Raw genomic sequence first — 20,827 nt, 5'->3', positions numbered from 1 at the left:
TCTGGCTCCCTCTCGTGGAGCGTGAGCCATAGGCAAGGGTTTGGGGTTTGCCATGCACTGCTTACACGTTTACATATTCCCAGCCCTAAAGCTTATAGAACAATAAGATAAACTCTTTCATCTTTCATTAAACAGATTAAAAGGACCTCGCACTCTGATTTCTCAAAAAAAAAAAAAAAAAAAAAAAGCTCCTTTATCTGCTTTATCTGCACCATCTTCCTACCCTAAACCACCATACTCACCAACATAATGCTCCAATTCTTCATGAGCCTTCAGCAAAGCTCCAGAAGGCTCCTTTCTCTGCTCAGCCCTTCCCTGGCTCTGCCTATCCGGCACTCACGTTGCACCTCTAGCTCCTGCGTGCACCACACCTGAAGGTGGAAGATGCTCTTGCCAGAGTTCTCCATCTGCACACAGCATCACACAAAGGCTGCCTCTAGGATAAACAGAACCAATACAAAAGACAATATTTATATTTCATTCTTGTGGTTTCAAAATGGTTTTTTACAGCATCTCTTTCATAGGAGTGAAATAAAAAGTGACACTGCAATGTGGAAAGAATAGCTAATGTCTGATACAGAAGTAAAGAGTATTTTCCTTTTCTTCATTCCTTCGTGTTTCGATTCAGCTCTCCATGGATCCATAAAATGTGAAGATGACATCATCTTACTAAATGCTCATGTTTATTTGATGGTCCTTCATGATCTGAAGTTCTTTATTTCCTTCATTAAGCAGAAGAAAATGCAAAGCGAAACAAGAACCAGGGGGAGAAAAGGGCATTATTTAGACTTAAATCCATACAAGAGGATCCCCCATTGTGCTTGACTGGTGAGAAAATACCTTGCTGTTTCACTTTAACATGAAGTTTTCTATGTGATTTTCATGTGAGGTATAATTGGTATGGCATGTCAAAATAAGCAACATTTTTAAGTCCAGAATTCCACCATGTGCCATGTTCACCACTGCACTCAAAGTACAGCCCACAACAGAATTCAATTTTTTGTACAAAAACTGTTTCTAAAAAAGCAACTTGTTCAGGCTTATAGATACAAAAGTAAAATGATGGTATTACAGGCATAATACAGGACTGTTCTGCAGCACTTAAAATGCAACTCATTATCTTACTCTTCATTCATAAACTAAAGCAAGTTTTATATGATATGTTTTAATTTTGTCCGTAAGTGGTAATGGATATTTCAACTTATAAGTTAAAAAAGAAAAATCTGTGAGACTCTCAATAAGAGAGTTGTATGACTTTACATAGGAGCATGGCCTAGATGAGGGTTACTTGCATTTTTCCCAGCATCTGCAGGCCCCCACTGAACTGGTGAAATGTTTCCAGCACAGTAAAATGTTGTTTTTCCCCCCATGACAGTAAAGAGAACAAATACACCAGCTGCTTCCTAGGAAAGTGCAGCCAAAATAAGCAAAATGGGTGCTCCTGGAGAGAGAGTGGACACCTCCTACACCTCCCACACCTATTCTAGTCCTGAAAATGTCTGTATAATCCAAATCCAATCCACAGCAGGCTACTTGACTATCTCAGGTTGAACTGTTTGATTAGCCTAATCCTTCCTACTGTGTAAGCACTCATGCCAGCAATAAAGTAAATAATAATAACAATGCTAAGTAGTGTTCCTTGAGAGAATGTAACAATTTTGTTTTCAAAATGCTGTAGTAGTGAAAGTAGCGAAACAGAGACAACAAGCATATCTGGAAAATTCCTGCTCCTCATAAATTGAGGCTGTTAGGTTGGTTGTACTTTTTTTTTTTTTTTTTTTTTTTTTAAGCTGGTTGTACTTTTCCCCTTACATTCATTATGTGTTTTATTTTCACTTTCAATTTTCAGAAAAACAAGTGCCGCTTGTCAAGAATCTAGTTTGCAATAAGTCAAATTTGTGAAAGCACAAATGATGCTCAGTCAATAAGAACTCATTGGTTTCAATAAGAACTCATTTCATTATTCTTGTTCTTGCGACTGGCCTTTGCAATATTTTCTTTCAGCATTTGGAGGCAGCTCACAGTCAGCAAATTCACATCTACAAGGACCTTACCCTCTTACTCAGATGAACTGGAAGAATTAAGTGGCAAACACTGATTCTGCCAGTACTGCTGGTTCTCAGCCAGCAAAAGTTCTCAGCAAAGATGACTTGCAAGGAACTATATTATTTCTTGCAGAAATGTTTTTAAAATATGGGAGAATTAAAAAAAGAAAGCCAAAACAAAATGAAAACCCAAGACTGCCTCCTTATTTCACCCTTGAATAAAAACACAAATTGCATAATGGAAATTGTTCCATGCATAACAAGAAATTTGTGAGAGGCTTACAGGAAGGTCAAAAACAATGCATGTGTCTTGCTGAAACTTCCAAACTCTGATAAAATCACAACCTTAGGCTTCTGCCTATCATTACAGGCCAAGACAATATTTAATTTGTCTGCAAGTAATAAAATTACATAATAATTGCTTGTCACTAGGCAACCATTGATTTTAAAATGAGTTATCAGTTCTTGGGGACATAAGCTAAACATCACCAGGAACTACTAGTTAATTCTTTAAATAATAATTAAAATCAAACAAATGGTCTTTTCTCTCCCCAGAAAACTACCTTTTTTAACTCCAAATTTCAAAGAATCAGCAAACACATTAGTGTGGTTTTGCTAGATCTGTTCTTGTTTTTAATTATGTAGGAGATATAAAAGCGTTTGTATCAAAAAACAAAAAGACAAAGTGAGTATGAGAGACAGACTTTAGTGTATTGAAAATCTTTGCTATAGCTCAGAACTGAAAAGTGCTGTTGGTCATTTTATTTTGTCTCAAATAGCCTTCTAGCAACAGTATTTTCATATTGCTACCACACCTTTATTTTCTTTTTATCTTTATTTGCCTCTGCCACAACACAGACTAAAGGCTAAAACACAGAAATATGGGGTTTTTTTTATCTTGGTTAGACTACATCTTCAAAGATCTAGCCTGAAGTTATTTGCAAACTAATTATAAATATCAATCACCCATTGGTTTATTGAGGTCTTTCCCACTGTGCTCAGTCTTAGATTTAACCATGAGTAAATCCTGTTCTTCCTCTTTGGTAGGCAATAATCAGCCAGTTCGCTTCCTTTTGCTCCAAAGGATCTCTGCTCTCTTGATATCAACTGTATGCATCAGTTTTTGTCAACTTTTATTTTTCTTGAGTATGCTCAAGCCATCTTCCTCCAGACCTGTATTTCAACAGCACCTTAACACTAATATTTCCCCTCTTCACAGGAAGTGTCTTTATTGATGATCTGCCAATCCTCTCTGCCTAGAAATGAGAAAGGGATCTGGCTTGATTATTCCTTTAAAATAAGCCCTTAAAATTCCTTAAAATACAAGCTGGCAAGGGAATGAAAACAAACAGTCCTTCTACAAAACACTTCAGACATCTGTACCAGTGAAAGAAATGCAGGAATATGAATGGAAGCCCATAAACGTAGGAAATTCTAAGTGTGGTTGCCTGGGCCACATAACATAGCTGAGAATGGCTTGGGCAATTGATGTAGGCTGAATGTTGTGGCAGAGGAGGCATGGCTGGGGGAAGAATATCCTGTTACCTTGTGCCTGGGGAGAGCACACCCTGAGAGAAGATCTCCAGTGGTCAGCAGTGCTGCCAGGAGAATCAGCATACACAGGCAGGTCAAGTAGCACAACCATTATATGCCAGTTTAGCATTTCCGGGGAAAGAAAAAAACGTAGGAAGAGGAGCAAGGGACACCAAGATGGAAGATACCACTTCAAAGGAACTGACTCTATTTCACTGGCAGAAAAGAAGTATACCTCAAAAAAAAAAAAAAAAAAAAAAAAAAAAAAAAAAAAAAAAAAAAAAAAAAAAAAAAAAAAAAGATGAAACTTAAAAAGAGATCACTTGTAGGTCCTCAATTATCTGAAAAAAAAATATAACAAAAAAAAAAAAAAAAAAAAAAAAAAATTAAGCAATTGAATCAAAAAAAAAAAAAAAAAGATGAAACTTAAAAAGAGATCACTTGTAGGTCCTCAATTATCTGAACTCAAGAAGTATACAACTTTGAAATGAAAGGAGGAAATGAATGAGGGGCAAAAATCTTTTTGAAGCATGAAGGACAGAATGAGGCTGTCCAAAGTACAAAGGCAGATCCATCAGGGTAAGGTCATACAGGACAGAAGAAAATAGAAAATTACCCTGTCCACACATGTTGTAATGGGAAAAGCACAGAAACAGATGGTACAGAAAAGGTCGATGTTTATTCATTGTCTGCTTTACAGTCACATTCCCAACTCTTATTTTGCTTTTTATTGGCTTACTGCTACAGGTGCAGATCTTTCACATCTTCCTATTGAAATACTTATTCTCCTTCTCCTGCTCCCAGAACTACCTTAGCTCATCCTGGCTTTTTGCAGTATTTATCCTCCAGCATGCACTACACCCCTCACAGTGTCAAGGCACACCCTCCATTACTCAGGCAATACATGGGTTAGCAGGGAACACCCTTCCAAAATATATTTTCTACTACATCTTTGATAGTGTTCTTAGTGACAAGTTTGAAATCTGAATTCTAGGTCTCTCACCCAGCTAGTTATACCTTATCTTGGCCATATTTCTTTTACTGTACAAGCCTGTCATAAATAACAGTATCAAAAGCCCCAATAACTTCAAGGCAGATTAAATTTAAAGCTTCCTCTCTGTTCAAATAATATGTTATCCTAACAAAGAAAGAAATAATATTGGCTCAACACAACTTGCTTATTATAATTCATCTCATTTTGATCTTTCAAGTACTTATAGTATTTAAAATTGTTATTCCAGAATTTATCTGGAAATTGGAGATAGCTGACTGGTCTACAACCACTCACCTATCCCTACTTTTCCTCTGTCCCTTCTTCCTTTTCCCTACCCCATCTGTTTTCTCAGCACTTTTACTCTCAAGTCTTCAGAGAGGGCAAGCAGCTCTAATTTTCAAACAATTTCAAACAATTTTAATTTGGGGTTGCATAAAATGTTGGCTGATGCAACATCCTGCCTCTTAATCGCTGCTCTAAATTCTCTTATTTGAGGACTACTATTGAATAGCTCTCAATAGTATAAATTGCAGACATGTCTCCCAACAAAAATTATTTATAAAAGTTTGCACTTCACATAAAGTAAAAAAATGAACAGGAATACGTCAAGTAACCAGTAAAAATTCTGTTAATCTGACATATATGGATGTATCAGATAACCTATTTAAAGAAAGAAAGAAAAAATTAGAAGACTGGAAACAAAGAGTGAAAAAGATTAATATATTGCAGTATTACATTTACACTAATAAGCATCATAATTTATTTCATGGCATATTTTTGTTTTCTCTCTTCATTTCTGAATCAAAGTGTTTGAATAGTCAAATATTTCTAATCACTACATTTGCAAAAGTAGGACACAGAGTAGCCTGAGAAAGGAGAGAATTGGTGGAAATGGAAGACAAGAAAACAATTCATATCTCATAACAGATGTCTGGTCTTTGGCATTTTAGATTTTCTTCCTTCATGTTTGCTGATTCATTTCTTGACTCTCTCTTTCCTGGAAGTCTCAACTACTTAGTCACACCCTTCACTTATGTATCTTTTGAAATAAACCATAATTTTTACCTAGTGCTGACAGCTTGTCATCTTTCTCCCACGAATTCTTACTGAGGGATGCTGATCTTGAGGTGTATCCAAGACTGAAAGAATCTGCTTTTGGTTCTCACTTAATTAACTAAAATCTGTAAAGAACCGAGACTGCACTGAAGAACTGAAATCCATTTTCATTTACAACTCTTCTCAGTGTAATTCTTTAATTTTTAATCCTATTTTTAAAGGAAGCTTGTCAGAGAGATCCTTCCTTGTTTGAGAAGAACTTGAAAGATTACAGGTCAGGGTCAGGAGGACATAGACTCATTTTCCCTCAGAGCAAGCATCCCTACCTGTAACCCTGTTTGGAAAAACTGGTGCAAAACACTTCCAGCAGGGTTTGACCTCCTCTCAGGAGTAGGTCTCCTGGAGTAATTTTGCTGTTCCCTGTTCCTTGTTCTTTCTGCAGTGAAGGGGTCAGAAATGAAGGGCCAGACTACAGAAATTCTTGGGTTATACTGTCACCAATTTTCAATCCTGAAAAGTTGTTTAAAAAGTCCACATCATTCACACGTGGATATACCTAAAATCTTGACAGTAAAGACAAATGGAGTTTTTATTATATAATAAAATCCTCAATAATTAGGCTAGGGAAAATCTATTTAAATTATATTTCATGTATTAGACCATCACAATGCCATCTCATACAACTGAAGAAGATGAATGAAGTTTAATAAACACAAAAAAACCCCTGAAAATCCTGGGAGTAGAGTGGATATGCAAAGGAGCAAATAAAACCACATAAAAGCAATGGTTTGTTTTGTTTTTGTGTTTTTTTTTAATTGAAAGAGAGGGCCTGGGTGGCTATAATTTCATTACAGGGAGATTACCCATGTTTAATAATAGAATGGAAGTTCTCAAGTGCTTTTATGACGTGGTTGTATTACAGTGAATATACAAAACTCCCTACTTCCATTTCCAGTCACACAGGATCCCTGTCTACCCGGCAGAACTGGAGGAGACACCATCCTGTAAGCACGAAGTGTCTGGAGCAGTGCCTGCTCAACATGATTAGCCAGCTGTCTGAAGGCCACCAGCAAGTGTTCTGCACATCAGAAATTCCAAAACCCTTCAAGGAACAAATATTTAGAGCATCCATGTCTACAAAAATGTTTTCTTGCTACATTTTTCAAACCCACAGAATAATGTTCAGAGACATAAAGGCACTGAAACGTTGCCAGAAAACACCATTCCAACATCTGTGCTTCGTGCTTCTTTTAAGCTCTGCAAAACTCAGACATGACGACTCATACCAACTCACACATGATCATAAACGTAATATATCATAATTTGTCAGGGCAATACAAATCTGAGGATAAAAATAAAAGTGCACTATAGTGTCATTTACTTTTGACCTTTGCTATTTAGAAAAGGGCAAGCAATTTTTGGTTCTGCTCAGTTAGGAAAAGCCATCATGAAGAATGAAGAGCTGTGTTAGGACATTTCAGACATAGACCTAAGCCCTGCACAGTGGTGGTAGTACAGCACCACATACTGAAAAAAATCCAAAACAGGGAGTGAAGCTAGCTTTCCTAGCTTTGCCTATCAGGTTGGATGCAAACTGCAAGGTTTGATAATCCCCTCTCTCACACTGATTATCTGATTTACAACAAAGCACAAGCTTATCTGAAAGCCAATTCTCCTGTCAACGCATTGAGTCTCTTCCACCCAACTAGGAGGAGCTGTGTATCTTCATGCTAGCCAGCTTGCTGTTCATATCAACCAATGAAACCAGCATTTTGAGATAACAAGATAGAAATCCTTTGGCAGCAATGCTTAAAAGATAGCATTAGGCTAAGAGAAGGGAGGCTGCAGTGATGATGTAGTGTGTAGGAAAGGACTCCTTACACAATACATTTGCTTATAAGCCAAGTGTTAGCTGGCTCTAAATAAATTCTCTTCAGTAAAGTACTGACAACAATTAAACATTTCCAAAACTGACTTAAGTTGATTCTAGTTCTAAGGTTTGTAAGCCTTGGTTTTAACACACATATTTATTCTCTTGAGCCTTTGAAATTGTTTCCTCCTGACCACAAAAATATTTTATTTTTTTGCATTAAAAAAGGTTGAAATGAGAGTTGTTCAATACCTACATAATCCTTTCACTAAAAAGGAAGAAGATCTAATGGCAAAAAGTAGAGATTATAAATGCTTCAAAGTCTGCAACTACATACCAAGTATTACCAGTACTATGACAGGGTGTTTGCATACTGGTAATTGGTAATTGGCTAAAAATCAACTATACAATAACTTGGAACACATTACACATGAAAGTACTCTATTAAATGACAGAGTAAAACCTCTACTTTTCCAAAAACACTGCTTTTGCAATATTCAAACAGTAAGTATTGGTTATGGTTTAACTATGAAAGAAGCTTTACAGGTCTGTGTCCAACAACCACTGCATTATAGTGTGACTTGGTGCTACTATGAAGTAAGTTATTAAATAAGTGAATCACTGAAGTTTATAAAAGAAGAATTTGCACCTTTCACTGTCAGCTGTTTACACCCTCACATATCAAATCATTATGCCCCCATTTCTCAGAGTAGTAGCCTGCATAGATTCATAGCCCAGAACTTTTAGATTAATTAGGAAGACAATAGGTATTCCAGAAAACAATCCATTTCTGCACAGGTTATTTTTTTTTCCTAACTCTATCTTTCCAAGAATGAAGAATATGGATCCAGAAAGAGACATCTGTACAAATATGGCACATTAGGAAAGTTTGGTGCATTTGGAAGGAATTAGTAGAAGTTAAACTACTATGAAAAGTCACATAATTCATTTTTGAAGCACATACAATTTCAGATAAATACATACAACAGGAAGACAGTGCTACAATCTCAAATTAACCAGCAGCTATAGGAATACTTACTAAAACTTTTAGAAGTACACAGCATATCTGACCTTGTTAAGCTGGCATCTATTGACAGTTTAATTTACTGTCTATTGGCAGTTTTATTGACATGGCCTAAGCCAGAGATGAGCAACAGGGAAAGCTTCTTACCCACTGCAGTTCTGTACTGCGGTACAAATCTGATGTGTAAACTATCAGCCATTTAAGTTTCCAAATTGGCAAGGCTACATCTCCATTTATCAGAGCACAGTATTTGGTTTAATCCTTCAAATGTGTTTTTTGTAGCTAACAAAAAGGTAAACATGTCTATGCAGAATTTAACTTTGCACAGTACCTGGACTGCCAAGTTTCAGCTGCATGTGTTGGCCCAAATCTGCTGGACTAAACAAGGATTACAGAGCGTGTGTCTCCCAACCTCTGAGCTGTGCTCCAGCCACCGAAACCAGAAGGCAGAAAACAGGGACCCAGAATGACTGCTGGGCCTTTGTGGTTTTGGAGATGAGACTGAATATATGTTCTCATTTTTTCCAAGCTGCTGAATTTAAGCAACTTTCTTTGTTAAAGACCTACTCAGAATTCTCCAATATGATTTCAGATAAGAAAAAAAAAGGTCACTTTTATTCAATAAATCTTCTTTATTCTGAACTCAATCAGTTTTTGTTCTACAAATGCATCTGAAATAACAAGGCATCTTGAGGTGTGCAATTATGCATTTTAATTAAAAAATATCAGGTGCTTTATGACCATCAGTTTTACTCAATGCCTAAGTGGCAGAATTCAGAAGTTTTTGGCTTTCTGAACTGTTTGACTTGAAGTTCCACCAGAGATAATAATCATGTAACAGAAATAATTCTTCTGGTTTCTAATTAGCCTGCCATATCCCATATGGAAATATACTAGTATCCCATAATTATCTTATACTTTGTGAAAATATAGAGCACTACTGCTACCTAATGGGTCATTTTCTTCAGAGCAAGAGGCAAGTTACCTATTAGATAGAAGACAATTTTGTCTGCATGCTTCTTTTTCTATGTCAGAGAAACAATCAGGAGGACACTTAGCAGTGGTAATTCTGAGTGTTAATTTTTAATGATGATACTCACTGACAGCAGCATGTGGATGAAGCAGTTAACTGTATAATAATCACTGTGGTGAATGCCACTGGGTTCATCTAGCAATACACATCCCAGTTTATCAGTTTATAAACTCAATAAGCCATCTTTCAGCCTTCGCCGTTCTACTGGTATATTTTTACATATCTTATTCAGAAACATGTACCTCTGAAATCAGTCTGCATCCATGGGCAAATCTGTATTCATGGGCAATCTGTATTCAAGGGCAAAAAAGCTATCTCACAGGTGACACAGAAAGGGGAAAGCAAACAAAGTCTTCATTGGTTATAGAAAAGGAGGATGGGGAATCAAACCACTTGTTGATAAAGGACAAAACAAATAATAAATTACATAAGAAACAGCATGCAAATGTTTCCACTATATGCAACACCTTTTATTTTGGCCCTAACTCTGTTGAACAATGAAACACTTTCCATAAAGCTTTTGCCACTTACTTCCATGCTGCTCCAAAGCAGCTCCTTCTTTGCCACCCTACTGTAAGCAACCCAAACCTGCATGGGAAGGCCACCCTTTAACACTGGCACAGAGGCAGACCCAGCCAGCACTGACAGGTACCTGCAAAAGCCAGAACAAATATTTGCTACAGGTGACAGATCATTTCAAGTTTTAACTAGAACATTTAAAATGTTTTGTGTGAGCTATGCCAATTTTCTCCTACCTCTGGGCAACAAGTTCCATCGTAGCAAGTATTTTTCTTTAGTGTTTCACCTCTCAGAAGTCAACCAGCCTGTCTTAAATTTTCCTAAAATGATCTATCAATAGTATTGTCAGGCTGGGAACAGAGATCTTTATTCAGCTTAAAGGTAAAGGGACATAAGAAGAGAGCAGAAGCCAAGAAGATCTTGGATCAATAATTTTACATATAACTAATGCTAAAAATAATCTGGAGAGTGGGTGCAGGGAGTGTTTCAGCTTAAAAACTCTGTTCTAGTCTAATTCCTCCCCCCAAAGTAGCCTTGGGAAAAAAAAAAAAGAAGTTCAACCTTTTTTGGTGAAGATACTAGTAAAGGATGACACTTGAGATATCCTGATTATAATAGAAGATAAAAACATCTGACTTAGAGAAACATGCTTTGTTCACTTTTATTGCACTTGTGCAAATTTTTTAATCTCATTCTTCAGCACTTATTACAGAGATATTGAAAACCAAAACGCATATGATAATTTCAGTCATCACTTCCAAAAGTGCTTTCAGATTGTAAGAAATGGACAATTTAATTTTTAAAAGCACAAGCACTGCAGAGAGCACCAACAGGTGCATCTCTCCTGCTAAGCCAGGCAACATATTAGCAATTTAATTCTCTTGGGGCTAAAGTATCTTGCATTCCTTGCCCCTTAAGCTTTTTCAGACTGTTTAGCTTGCAGCCTTGCTCCAGAAATCAGTGTGAGGCACGGAAACCTGTGCAGCAGCCACTGCACCTTCACACACGCTGCCAAACCCCTTGCAGCACATTTCTCACCTGTCTCACTGGTTTGTTTAGTTGCTTACTGTGCCTGAATGCCATGTGGCACGTGGCAGTGTTTCACATGTGGCACAACCACAGCCTGTCCCACACCCAGAGCATCATGCAGAGAGCTGCCTGCCTGAAAGCTGAAAGTCATTTCCAGACCACCCACTCCTTCTCCTTCTCCTCCCATTTATTTGGTGCCCCTGTTCAGACAGGAACAGCCAAGTGTGGAGATGTAATTTAACAAGGCAAAACCTATGTGGGAGCTGGCTGTGGCTGACACTGCACACTTACGCACGGCTTTGTCATTTTATTCTCAAACAACTTCTTTCCTTGTTTTCTTTGAGTACAGTGATGCCAACACATTGTAAGAGGTCAAGGTGCTGAGCAGTGCCTCAGTCCTTGACAGGCACACACGGCCCAGGCCAGCAGAGATTCATCCCCTACCCCTGGGACAGTCAGCACAGGAAAGTCATGAACCAACCCCACCTCCATGCTACTCAGCATCAGCACATCTCCTGCCATGATAACCAGATTCACATCTGTGTTTTAGGCTATCTCTGAAGAAGTTATCACCAGACTAATTTCATTCTGGCAGGCTCCCTACAGAGTGAGGAGAACTGATAAGGGGAAAAAACAGGCTAGCCCATAAGCTTTTCCAAAGGGGATGTCCAACATTTTAGTATTTAGTGTTGCACCAGAAAAATCATGTACACTTTACCTTCTTGCTGTACTTTTAAGCATTATTTTAAAAGAAATATGAATCTGCCTTATTTATAATCATTAATTTGTGTCTGTGGTGAGGCAAGATAACCAAAAAGTATTCCAACAATGTTTTTGGAGTGAAAAGCAAAATGCTGTAGCCTTCTACTCCCCTGTGCCCACAAATTGTGCAGAAAATGTGGGAAGGGGAGGTAGTCACACCCCAGCTCCCTGTGAACATGGGACACTTACTCACTCCCATGGAGCCAGTGACCTTTCAGCCCTCTCAGGCTGGCACACCAAGCCATCCATCCCTGGTGCACACCCTGGGCACAGGAATGAACAGGAATCCCTGAGTATTTGACAAAATTTTCTTACCAGCTGGTCTGGCACTGCCTTGCATTTGGATAATCCTCCTTGTTCTACCTAAACCACTCACCCAAGCTGTGTTCCAGGGCTTAGAAGGGGTAACTCCAATCTCGACAATCCTGAGCACTTCTAAAGTTTCTGAACCTGACATCTTTTTGAAATACATCTAGAAAAGGGCAAATAATATATTTAATTGTCACCAGAAGGATCTGAGAAGCAGGTATCCCACTGAATCCAGACATCCAAGGGAGGGAAGCTGGCATTCCATTGAATTTTCTATAGATGTGCCTCGTGGAAAATGTCTAGATCGCTTTCTGAGGCTTATGCTGGAAACACCTCCCCAGGCAAGGAGCAGGATGTCTTCCAGTTCCCCCTCCCTATTGGGGCTGTCCTGTCTTGTTCTGAACAATTTCTGACAGCAATTTCTGGTCAATGCCTGGCTAGATCTCCATCTAGGATGTAGACAAGCTTGAAAGGTAGGATGTAAGTTTTCTTGACAGGCTCTTAGGTAATTTGCCAAGTCAGAAGTTACCGACAATGGAGGGCTTCTTTACAGGTGAATGGCCAAAAAGATCTTTTGACAATGTCAGGGAGAGGCAGTTTTCCAGGAGCTTAAGCTTCTGGTTAACTTTTAACCTGGTTAAAAGTTCTTCCAAAATCCTTCCTCAGGTGGCTTCTAGACAACCAGAGCACACTTGTCACTTGACTTGTTACAGCCTTGTGCCACACGTTGACTCCAAACAGTATGAACAGGAAGGGCAGAATAGGAAGAGACTGATAATCTTTGAAGGAGAAAAATGGAAAAGCTGGTAATTCCTAGCATTTCCCATGCACTAAGCAGCTCTTGGTAAGCTGTGTACACACTAATAGCCACATGCCAAAGTGCACTGAGAGCCCAGCCCAAGAGAAGTCAGTCCTTGGGAGATGGAGTCTTACTGGGGGTGATGACAGTGCTGCCCATGCACCATTACGTCCTCATGTTGTTCTTTATGCAATCCACCACCAAAGGAATGTACTTCTGGTATTTCAGTCTGAACTCTCAGGTAATGTTGTCTTCACAGTTTCATATGCTCCACTTATCAACTAAAACACTTCTTGTGAGACAAACTTGGCTTTTAAACAATTTTGTAACCCATTTGGATAGCACTGGTTTGTTTCTGCTATTTTACTCAGTTGTGGAGAGGCAGCAGGAGCGGGGCTTCAGGGTCCTTGGCTGCTGTGGAACAATAGAGTTCACACAATAGTTTGGGCTAGGAAGGGACCTTAAAGATCATCTTTTTCCAACCTCCCTGCTGTGGGCAGGGACACCCTCCACTAGGGGAGGCTGGTCAATGCCTGAGCTGACTTGGCCTTGTTATCTCCCTACTGAGACCCTGAGTCAACCTCTGGGCCCATTCTCTCTTTACCATCTCCAAGTGCTAACAAGCTAAGGTGTCTTGGTTTATACAACAGTAAAATTTTTTTTATACCTTTACAAGAACCTAAAAATTTGGTACTTTCTTTGCATCTGTCTCCTAGACTCAAATACAAACTCTTTTCCTAAAAGCACACAAACCAAGGAAGTTCCCATTCTTCTACCTGCCTAACAGTAACAGTGAGCTCTGATTCCCACTGAGGAGAGGTTTACACGCCAGGAAAATGCAGGGGATAGCAATTTGAGCTTGTGCCCCAGGATCTGCAACTAGTGGAAGTAGTCCTTACATCTCCTCAATGCCTCAGTCCAAACCCATGGAAGCAAAGGTGCTAGTATATTCACCAGCTGGCACTGGGAAGGGCTCTTGTCCAGGTTCACAAAATGTGTTATGACCACCACTGGGCAAAGTATTTGCATTCAAAAAAAACCAGAGCAGGGCACAGGAATATTACACTGGGGCAGGATAAGTGCAAGAAGAATGTCCCATGGATTTGAGACTGGTATTTTTCCCAGGAGCACCCCAAGTAAGGCTGCATTTGCTGTACCAGAAGTCCCTTAAGGGATCTCAACACAAATGTGTGAACACTGTGGCACAGGATCTCTTGCCAGGCTGTTCTCCAGAAGCAGCTGAGGCAGTGTGCATGATGTCACAACATCTGCAAGGCTCTGCCTCTGTGGAAGATATGGCAATTCCACCACAAGCCCTCCTGATTTAGGGCCCAGGTCACCAGTGGTGGACTAGCATTCCCAAAGAGACCCATAACTCCCAGCTGACACCCTCATTCACCTCCTGAAATGTCCCGGTCACACAGTCTTACCTAAACACATCTTCAGCTGCCTTGCTCACAGCCTCACTCACAGCCTTGCCTTAATCTTAGCCATACACGGACAAAAGGCACTAAATTGTATCATCTGGCTCAGGAAAGATACCAGATAAGGCTGGGTGTGACACACAGAGAAAATGCCACAGCTTCTCACTGCCTCTATAAAAACACATTAAATAAAACACGTGGCAAAATGGATCTCTCTCTGTGAAATAACTTGTGAATTACAGTCTAGTTATTTTTCCTTCCAAAACTGTACAGCCCAGAATTCAAAAATAAACCAGGGATAAGAACTAAGAGATGTATAGTATATTTCTTTAATACCTGTAGAGAGGAAGGGGTTAAAAACTGCAGAGTCAGGAAGCCTTTACTATTAATATACCAGCCTTTATTAGCTGCATCCCTTACTGGTGTTGTTTCTTCATAATTACATGCCTTTTTAATACCTTGAAAGAGACCCAAATCTTTAATGCAAGGTGGGACATTCAAGAATATGTTTCTGAAATCACAACAGTCTATTAAAGACTAGTATTAAATAGTAGTAATTGTGGATGCAAGGCATGGAGAGTCTCAACATCTTTAGCTTGAGCCTTCATCATCATTCTGAAAAATGTCACTGTTGAATATTTTGGGAAAAATTTGTGAATGTAATTTAAAACAATGAAAAAAAGATCTATTACTGGCACTCACTCATTTCTTCCCTTTCATTTCATAGCTCACATCACTATTTGATCCATTTTCTGTAGGTTAGAATAATTTCAGGTCACTTTTTAGAGCTGGTGGCGTTATCTCTGCTGAGGGAAACAACACAAACCAAATATCTCAGAACAAGCACATACATATCCAGTCACTATTTCAAATTCAGCCCTTTAAAATGGATACATAAATCAAAAAACACAGTCCCTGCACACTGTTCTTACAAAATACTGTGACTAGATCTTCATGTAATATATAAGCACACATTGTTAAAAAAAGAAATTCAAGTCTCAGCGTGCACTGACTGTTTTGATTTGCCAGGCAATGCATATTGGGCAAACTGCATTATTAGATCATATTTTAATTGTAGTTTTTCTCTTTTGTAATCACCCCCTCCCACTCTAACCACACACAGATCACACACTCAAGGAACAAAGGCACATTTGTAATGGTTTCCACCTCTATTACAACATAATTTGTAATCTTTAAAGATAGAGATGTATTTGGAATTATTTCAGGGCAACTTCAGACAGCAGCAAAATAAATGTAAGAAATAATTCAAATCTTCAAAGTGGAAATTTCAAAGTTCAAGTTCCAAACCTGCAAATTAATCTTTTGCTTACAAATAAGTATCTATGCTAGGCATGTTAAACTGGGGCTAAGCAGGCACAGGTTGCAGGATTAGGCCCACAAAATCCACACTTAAAATAAGAGTTCTCTATTTAATACCATTGTATTGTATTGAAACCATTTGTATAGATTTTTTAAAAATTAAATTAGTTTTAAGAACAGGGTTCCTCTTCAGGATAGTTTGCCATCATGCAATAAATACAGCTTCTTGATAGTAAAGAGTCTCATAAGGTTTTTAAGTGGATGGATTTAAATCAAGTAAAAGTTGATAAAGTAAAACCATACCAAGGCTGGAAAGGTATCATTAGCAAAATCAAAAAGCCCTGAAGTTCACAGAATTCATCATACTTATGTAAGTTTTCACACCGTGAAAAAGGAGTCAGCTTTATGTTATGTATGAAGGACACAGAATATTTCTTCCTAAAATAAGCATTTAATCAGAGAAGAGATTTTACAGGAAAAAACAAAGAAAAACTAACAAACCCTCCCCTCCAATTCCGCTTTCAGATGGAGAAAAAATGTATTTTAATTAATTTAGGAACAGACCTAAACCCTTTATTGGAACTGCAATCGAACACAGACATTTATTAATCCAAAGTAAGGATAAAAATAACCTTTAGCACCTGTATCATCTTTCTAAGATTTAAGACCTGACACTCATTCCTCAGGTAGTCTTCTGCTTCTAAAAAATTTGTAGATATTTAATTTTACTCCCTACCACAGTGGCTCCAATTAAGTTGCAGCGACTTTTCAGGATGATTTTCTGGCTGCCTTTAAAACCAGGAGGAAGACTTCCAGTTCTTTTTTAAAAAAAAATAAATTTAAAAGCATATTAAAAGAAAAAAAAAAAAAAAGGAAAAGTTAAAAACTGGAAGAAATTGAGTACTATTTCAGGGACAGTTCATCTGAATCAACTCACTAACCATATTTTCTCTAAACAAATAATGGGCAATGAAGGAGAGGAGAAAATTAAAAAGTTCAATAAATGCATTTTTGTACTTATATATAACATTGTAAAAAGAAAGACCACTAAGACACATAGGTTTACTCAAATAATAAAAAATATTTTGTTATGATTTTGGAAAATAAACTCTTCAAAGCACAACACCAAACCCAAAGGAAATGTCACAACCCTGAAATACAATGAAATTGTCATAATTTCAATATGGGTTAATATCTGCAATGATTATTGCTGTTACCAGACCTCCCCTCCTGCCTAAAAAGGCTCTTGTTAAAGTAGGAAAAGTAGAAGAATATGCCTTAAAAGGCTCTTGTTAAAGTAGGAAAAGTAGAAGAATATGCATTGACAGAAACCAACACCCAACCCCTTCTCTCTTCTGTGCCTCACTAAAGCAGCAACAGGATTTTCATAGTTTTTCCTGGCTGAAATATCCATTTCTCTCACATTCAGCCTCATCTGAGGCACTGAAACAAACAAGAATCAGCTCAAAACCTGGCGTGGTGAGGAGGACTGTCCCTCTGGAGCTGATGGCAGCCGGTGATGTGACCCAGGGGCACAGTCCCAGCTGGGTTTCCGTGATGTGACCCAGGGGCACAGTCCCAGCTGGGTTTTGGGCACACCCCAGGCACCATTCTGGGGAAGTTGGGGCAAAGCCTGATTCATGCACTGGGCTCTGGGGCAGTGCCCTGGCAGCCAGGAGTGAGGAGCCTGATTGCCACCATCTCCTCAACAATGGTAATGCTGCCCTTGGGAGATCTCCCCTTCCTAGTGGTGTTTCTCAAAATATGCTTATTTGCCATATTGCTCTTGATAAAATCTTTATTGGCATCTTCCTGCACAGCAAGACAGGAAGAGAAAGTAATTACCCCATCTATTCTGCAGCTTGATAACATTCCTGTGAGTTTCCTACACGTCCACAAATCTTATCTTAATAGTTTTCCAGAAATATTTTTTTTTCTTTAATTCTTGCCAAAGAAAAATAGACCCATACATTACATTTGAAAGAACGTAAGGTATAATTCCACATTAAAACCTGTTTATCAGTCAGTTCACGTGGTTTTTTCAGTGCTCATCTCAGTGACAGGACAAACAATTTGTACACAAAAAGTAGCAACAATAATTAATAAAAAGTGGGTGTTCTAGTGCAATGGTAATATCAGGTCCCTTCGTCTAGCCCAAATACAGCAGAAGATTAGAACTTTCCAGACCTGAGTATCAATGAGGGTTTTGGGTGCACAATAAACATAACTCTGAATCCCAGCTAAGTAGGGAATCTCTTGTGGGTTCAGATTTATTTAGTGTAAGGAAGAGGGACCAACATGTCTCTTTTTTTCCCCACCTTCCCCCAGTTAGTTACAAAAAAATTAACTATCAGACATATTTATTCTTAAAAATAAGAGCATAACAGTGCTCTCACTTTCCTGAACTCCACCAGTTTGTGGCAACTGGAGCACATACTTTTTATTCCAAAGAGACATAAAAGTATTTATAACTTTTTAACCAATGTTATTCAATAATACAATAATTCACTAATGGTAATGTAAGTTTGCAAGCAGCCTAAGATCAAATCTAAAGTCATGATCAAAAGAGCTTTTCAAGCTGACAAGCAACATCTGGGAAAAGACAGCAACAATCCCAGAAGTACTTAGTCTTTGGAGAACTGAATTTTAACAAGAAATTATGTGCTTTGCAATCATGTAATTCTCATGTGGCAATATCAGTATTCTGGTGGAGGTTAATATGTAATGCCTGCTTTTCTAAGAATAAATTTGACCATGTCAGGAGGATCTCTAAATCTAAACTCGTTTAGAGAAACTGTCCTCAGGAAATGTATTGAACGTGACATATGTTCATACAAAACCAGCTAAAATTACTGGTGCCTTTCAGTTGTTAGATACACAATTTGCAGGACTCTCTTTTATGGTTTAAAAAGTTATTTTCAAAAATAGTGTGAAAGAGAAAGTTACACACATTTGCAGCAATGCCCTGCCTTGGACTACATCTTTCCAGAGGCTGCTTATTTGGAATCTTACTTAGTCAAATTATCTACATAATAAAGCTAATATATCTCCTATTAAAACAGTCAGCTCTGTAAATTATCCAGGTATGAAAGTGAAGTGGGACACTTAATGCCTTGGAAATTCTACAGAAATATTTCAGTTTAATTCTACCTCCAGTGTTTTTACCCACAGCCCCAGAGAAGCTGCAGCTTAATTCCACTCCAGAGGGAGAAGTCTATTACAGCTCGGCATCAACTGTGTTTTGCAAAGCAGGTAAACCAATCATTTAAACAAGGTAAGACTCAGCTGGGATAGACTTTTATACGTTCAGGACTCTTTTCATGATTTCTTGATTAAAATGGGTTGTTAAGATGATATTATGTGATATTATATATCACATAATTGATCTTAAATTCCTTCTTTTAATTTTTCAACTGGTTGGTGTTTGTTTTTCCTTTAAAAAAATACAGAATTCTTCTGAACACTTGAATTTGATCTTTTGACAGGTAATCTTTTCAGAAAGAAGCCCCAAAATAATCCTAAATCACTAAAAGAAACACTTTGAAAACAAAATGCATATAGTGATTCAAGATATTTTTAAAAACACTTATAACTTACAGAAAAAGTTTGAATATTTTACATACAATTACATCAAATAACATCTTTATCACAAGTTTATGCCGCAGTCCAGGGTTAGGTCACGTAAGAGAGATTGATTGGGATCTAAACATGATATGGGGCAAAGTACAGATCACACCATCTATCTGTCACTTTGACTGAATAAAAACTTTCCCATACATTTAGCAGAGTTCATCTTAAAAAAAATAAAATTAAAAAAAAATCAAATCTTGCCACTACTGAAGAAAAGAGCAAAATTCCTGTAAAAGACTGCAGCATCACCTTTCAGTCATGTTTCCATTAAGCTGCTATACTGACTTCTTCCATCAATTACCTTATTTAAAGAAAAAAATGAAATTGAAGCAGCCACCAGTTTTCCTGAGTTTCAGCCAGAAAACTAACATAAACGAAGAAGCTAAAGAAGTATTTCCTTTATATTTTGTGCCCTGACAATCTGCATAAACTATCATGTTTTGTGAACCTACATGTACTATTGTAAGAAACTGGAAGAACTACTTGCCTAGAAGGAAAGTTGATTTTGGTGACGCAGTTTTGTGTGACTGGAGCTTCACAGTGCAGCTTTTTCAACACATTTGACTATTGAAAGTGCGAGTCTTTAAATACCAGACCACAGAACAGATATTCACAAATTTGCTTGCATTACATCAGGTACTAATCTCCCACCAAAAGAAGAATCCTGTGACATTCTCTGAGTCACACATGCCAGCAAATTGAAAAACACAGAGATGTTTTCAGACAATATTTGACAGAAGAGAAAAAAGACAACAGTAAATGAAAACAAGCAAAAAAGTGACAACTTAAGGCACAATAAGAACTAGACAATTTAGCCATGAAAGAGGCAAAATCCTTGTTCAAATTCAAGAACTGAACAATACATCACATCCAACCTGGCACTCATTTAAGGAACAAGCAAGTACAGGCGCTCCTTGTGTGGAGCCGTGTTGATACTGATCCCTGCCCAAATCGCAGTCTTGGGTAATCATTAGTGAAATCAAGCAGCTCAAACCTGAAGGGGTGGAAAACCTCCTCTCTCTTGAGTCTTAACAGAATACTTGTGAAGAAGAATTGATTAAATTCTTTTCCAAAGAAAAAGAAATGAGAAATGCATAGCCAATCTAAAGCAGAGTCTAATTTACAGACAATAGAGGGGACTAAGGACCTCCTCACACAGGAAGGAAGCACCACAATTTCAGTTCAAGAGAATGGGAGCAAACTATCCTGAGCATTCCACATATTTGCTCCTTAATATTCTCACCTCAATATCTATCTCCCCTTAGAAAAGCACTCTTGTGAGAAGAAAGGGGTTATGGAATCAGCTCTCTGTGCTCATGCAGAGCAGGAAGAGTGATGTAGATCTCAAAACTCAGAAAGTTTTTGGGCTGGAGATGTGACGGGAACATTACTAAGATATTTAATACCCTGTTTTATTCCAAGCCTTTTGAATTGCACATGAAAATTTTTGTATTTTGAATTTACCAAGAAAAGCACATCT

Source organism: Onychostruthus taczanowskii, unplaced genomic scaffold, assembly GCF_017590055.1.
Source record: "Onychostruthus taczanowskii isolate IOZ18803 unplaced genomic scaffold, ASM1759005v1 scaffold4, whole genome shotgun sequence".
In the NCBI taxonomy this organism is placed as follows: Eukaryota; Metazoa; Chordata; class Aves; order Passeriformes; family Passeridae; genus Onychostruthus; species Onychostruthus taczanowskii.
This window is presented reverse-complemented; position numbering follows the sequence as displayed.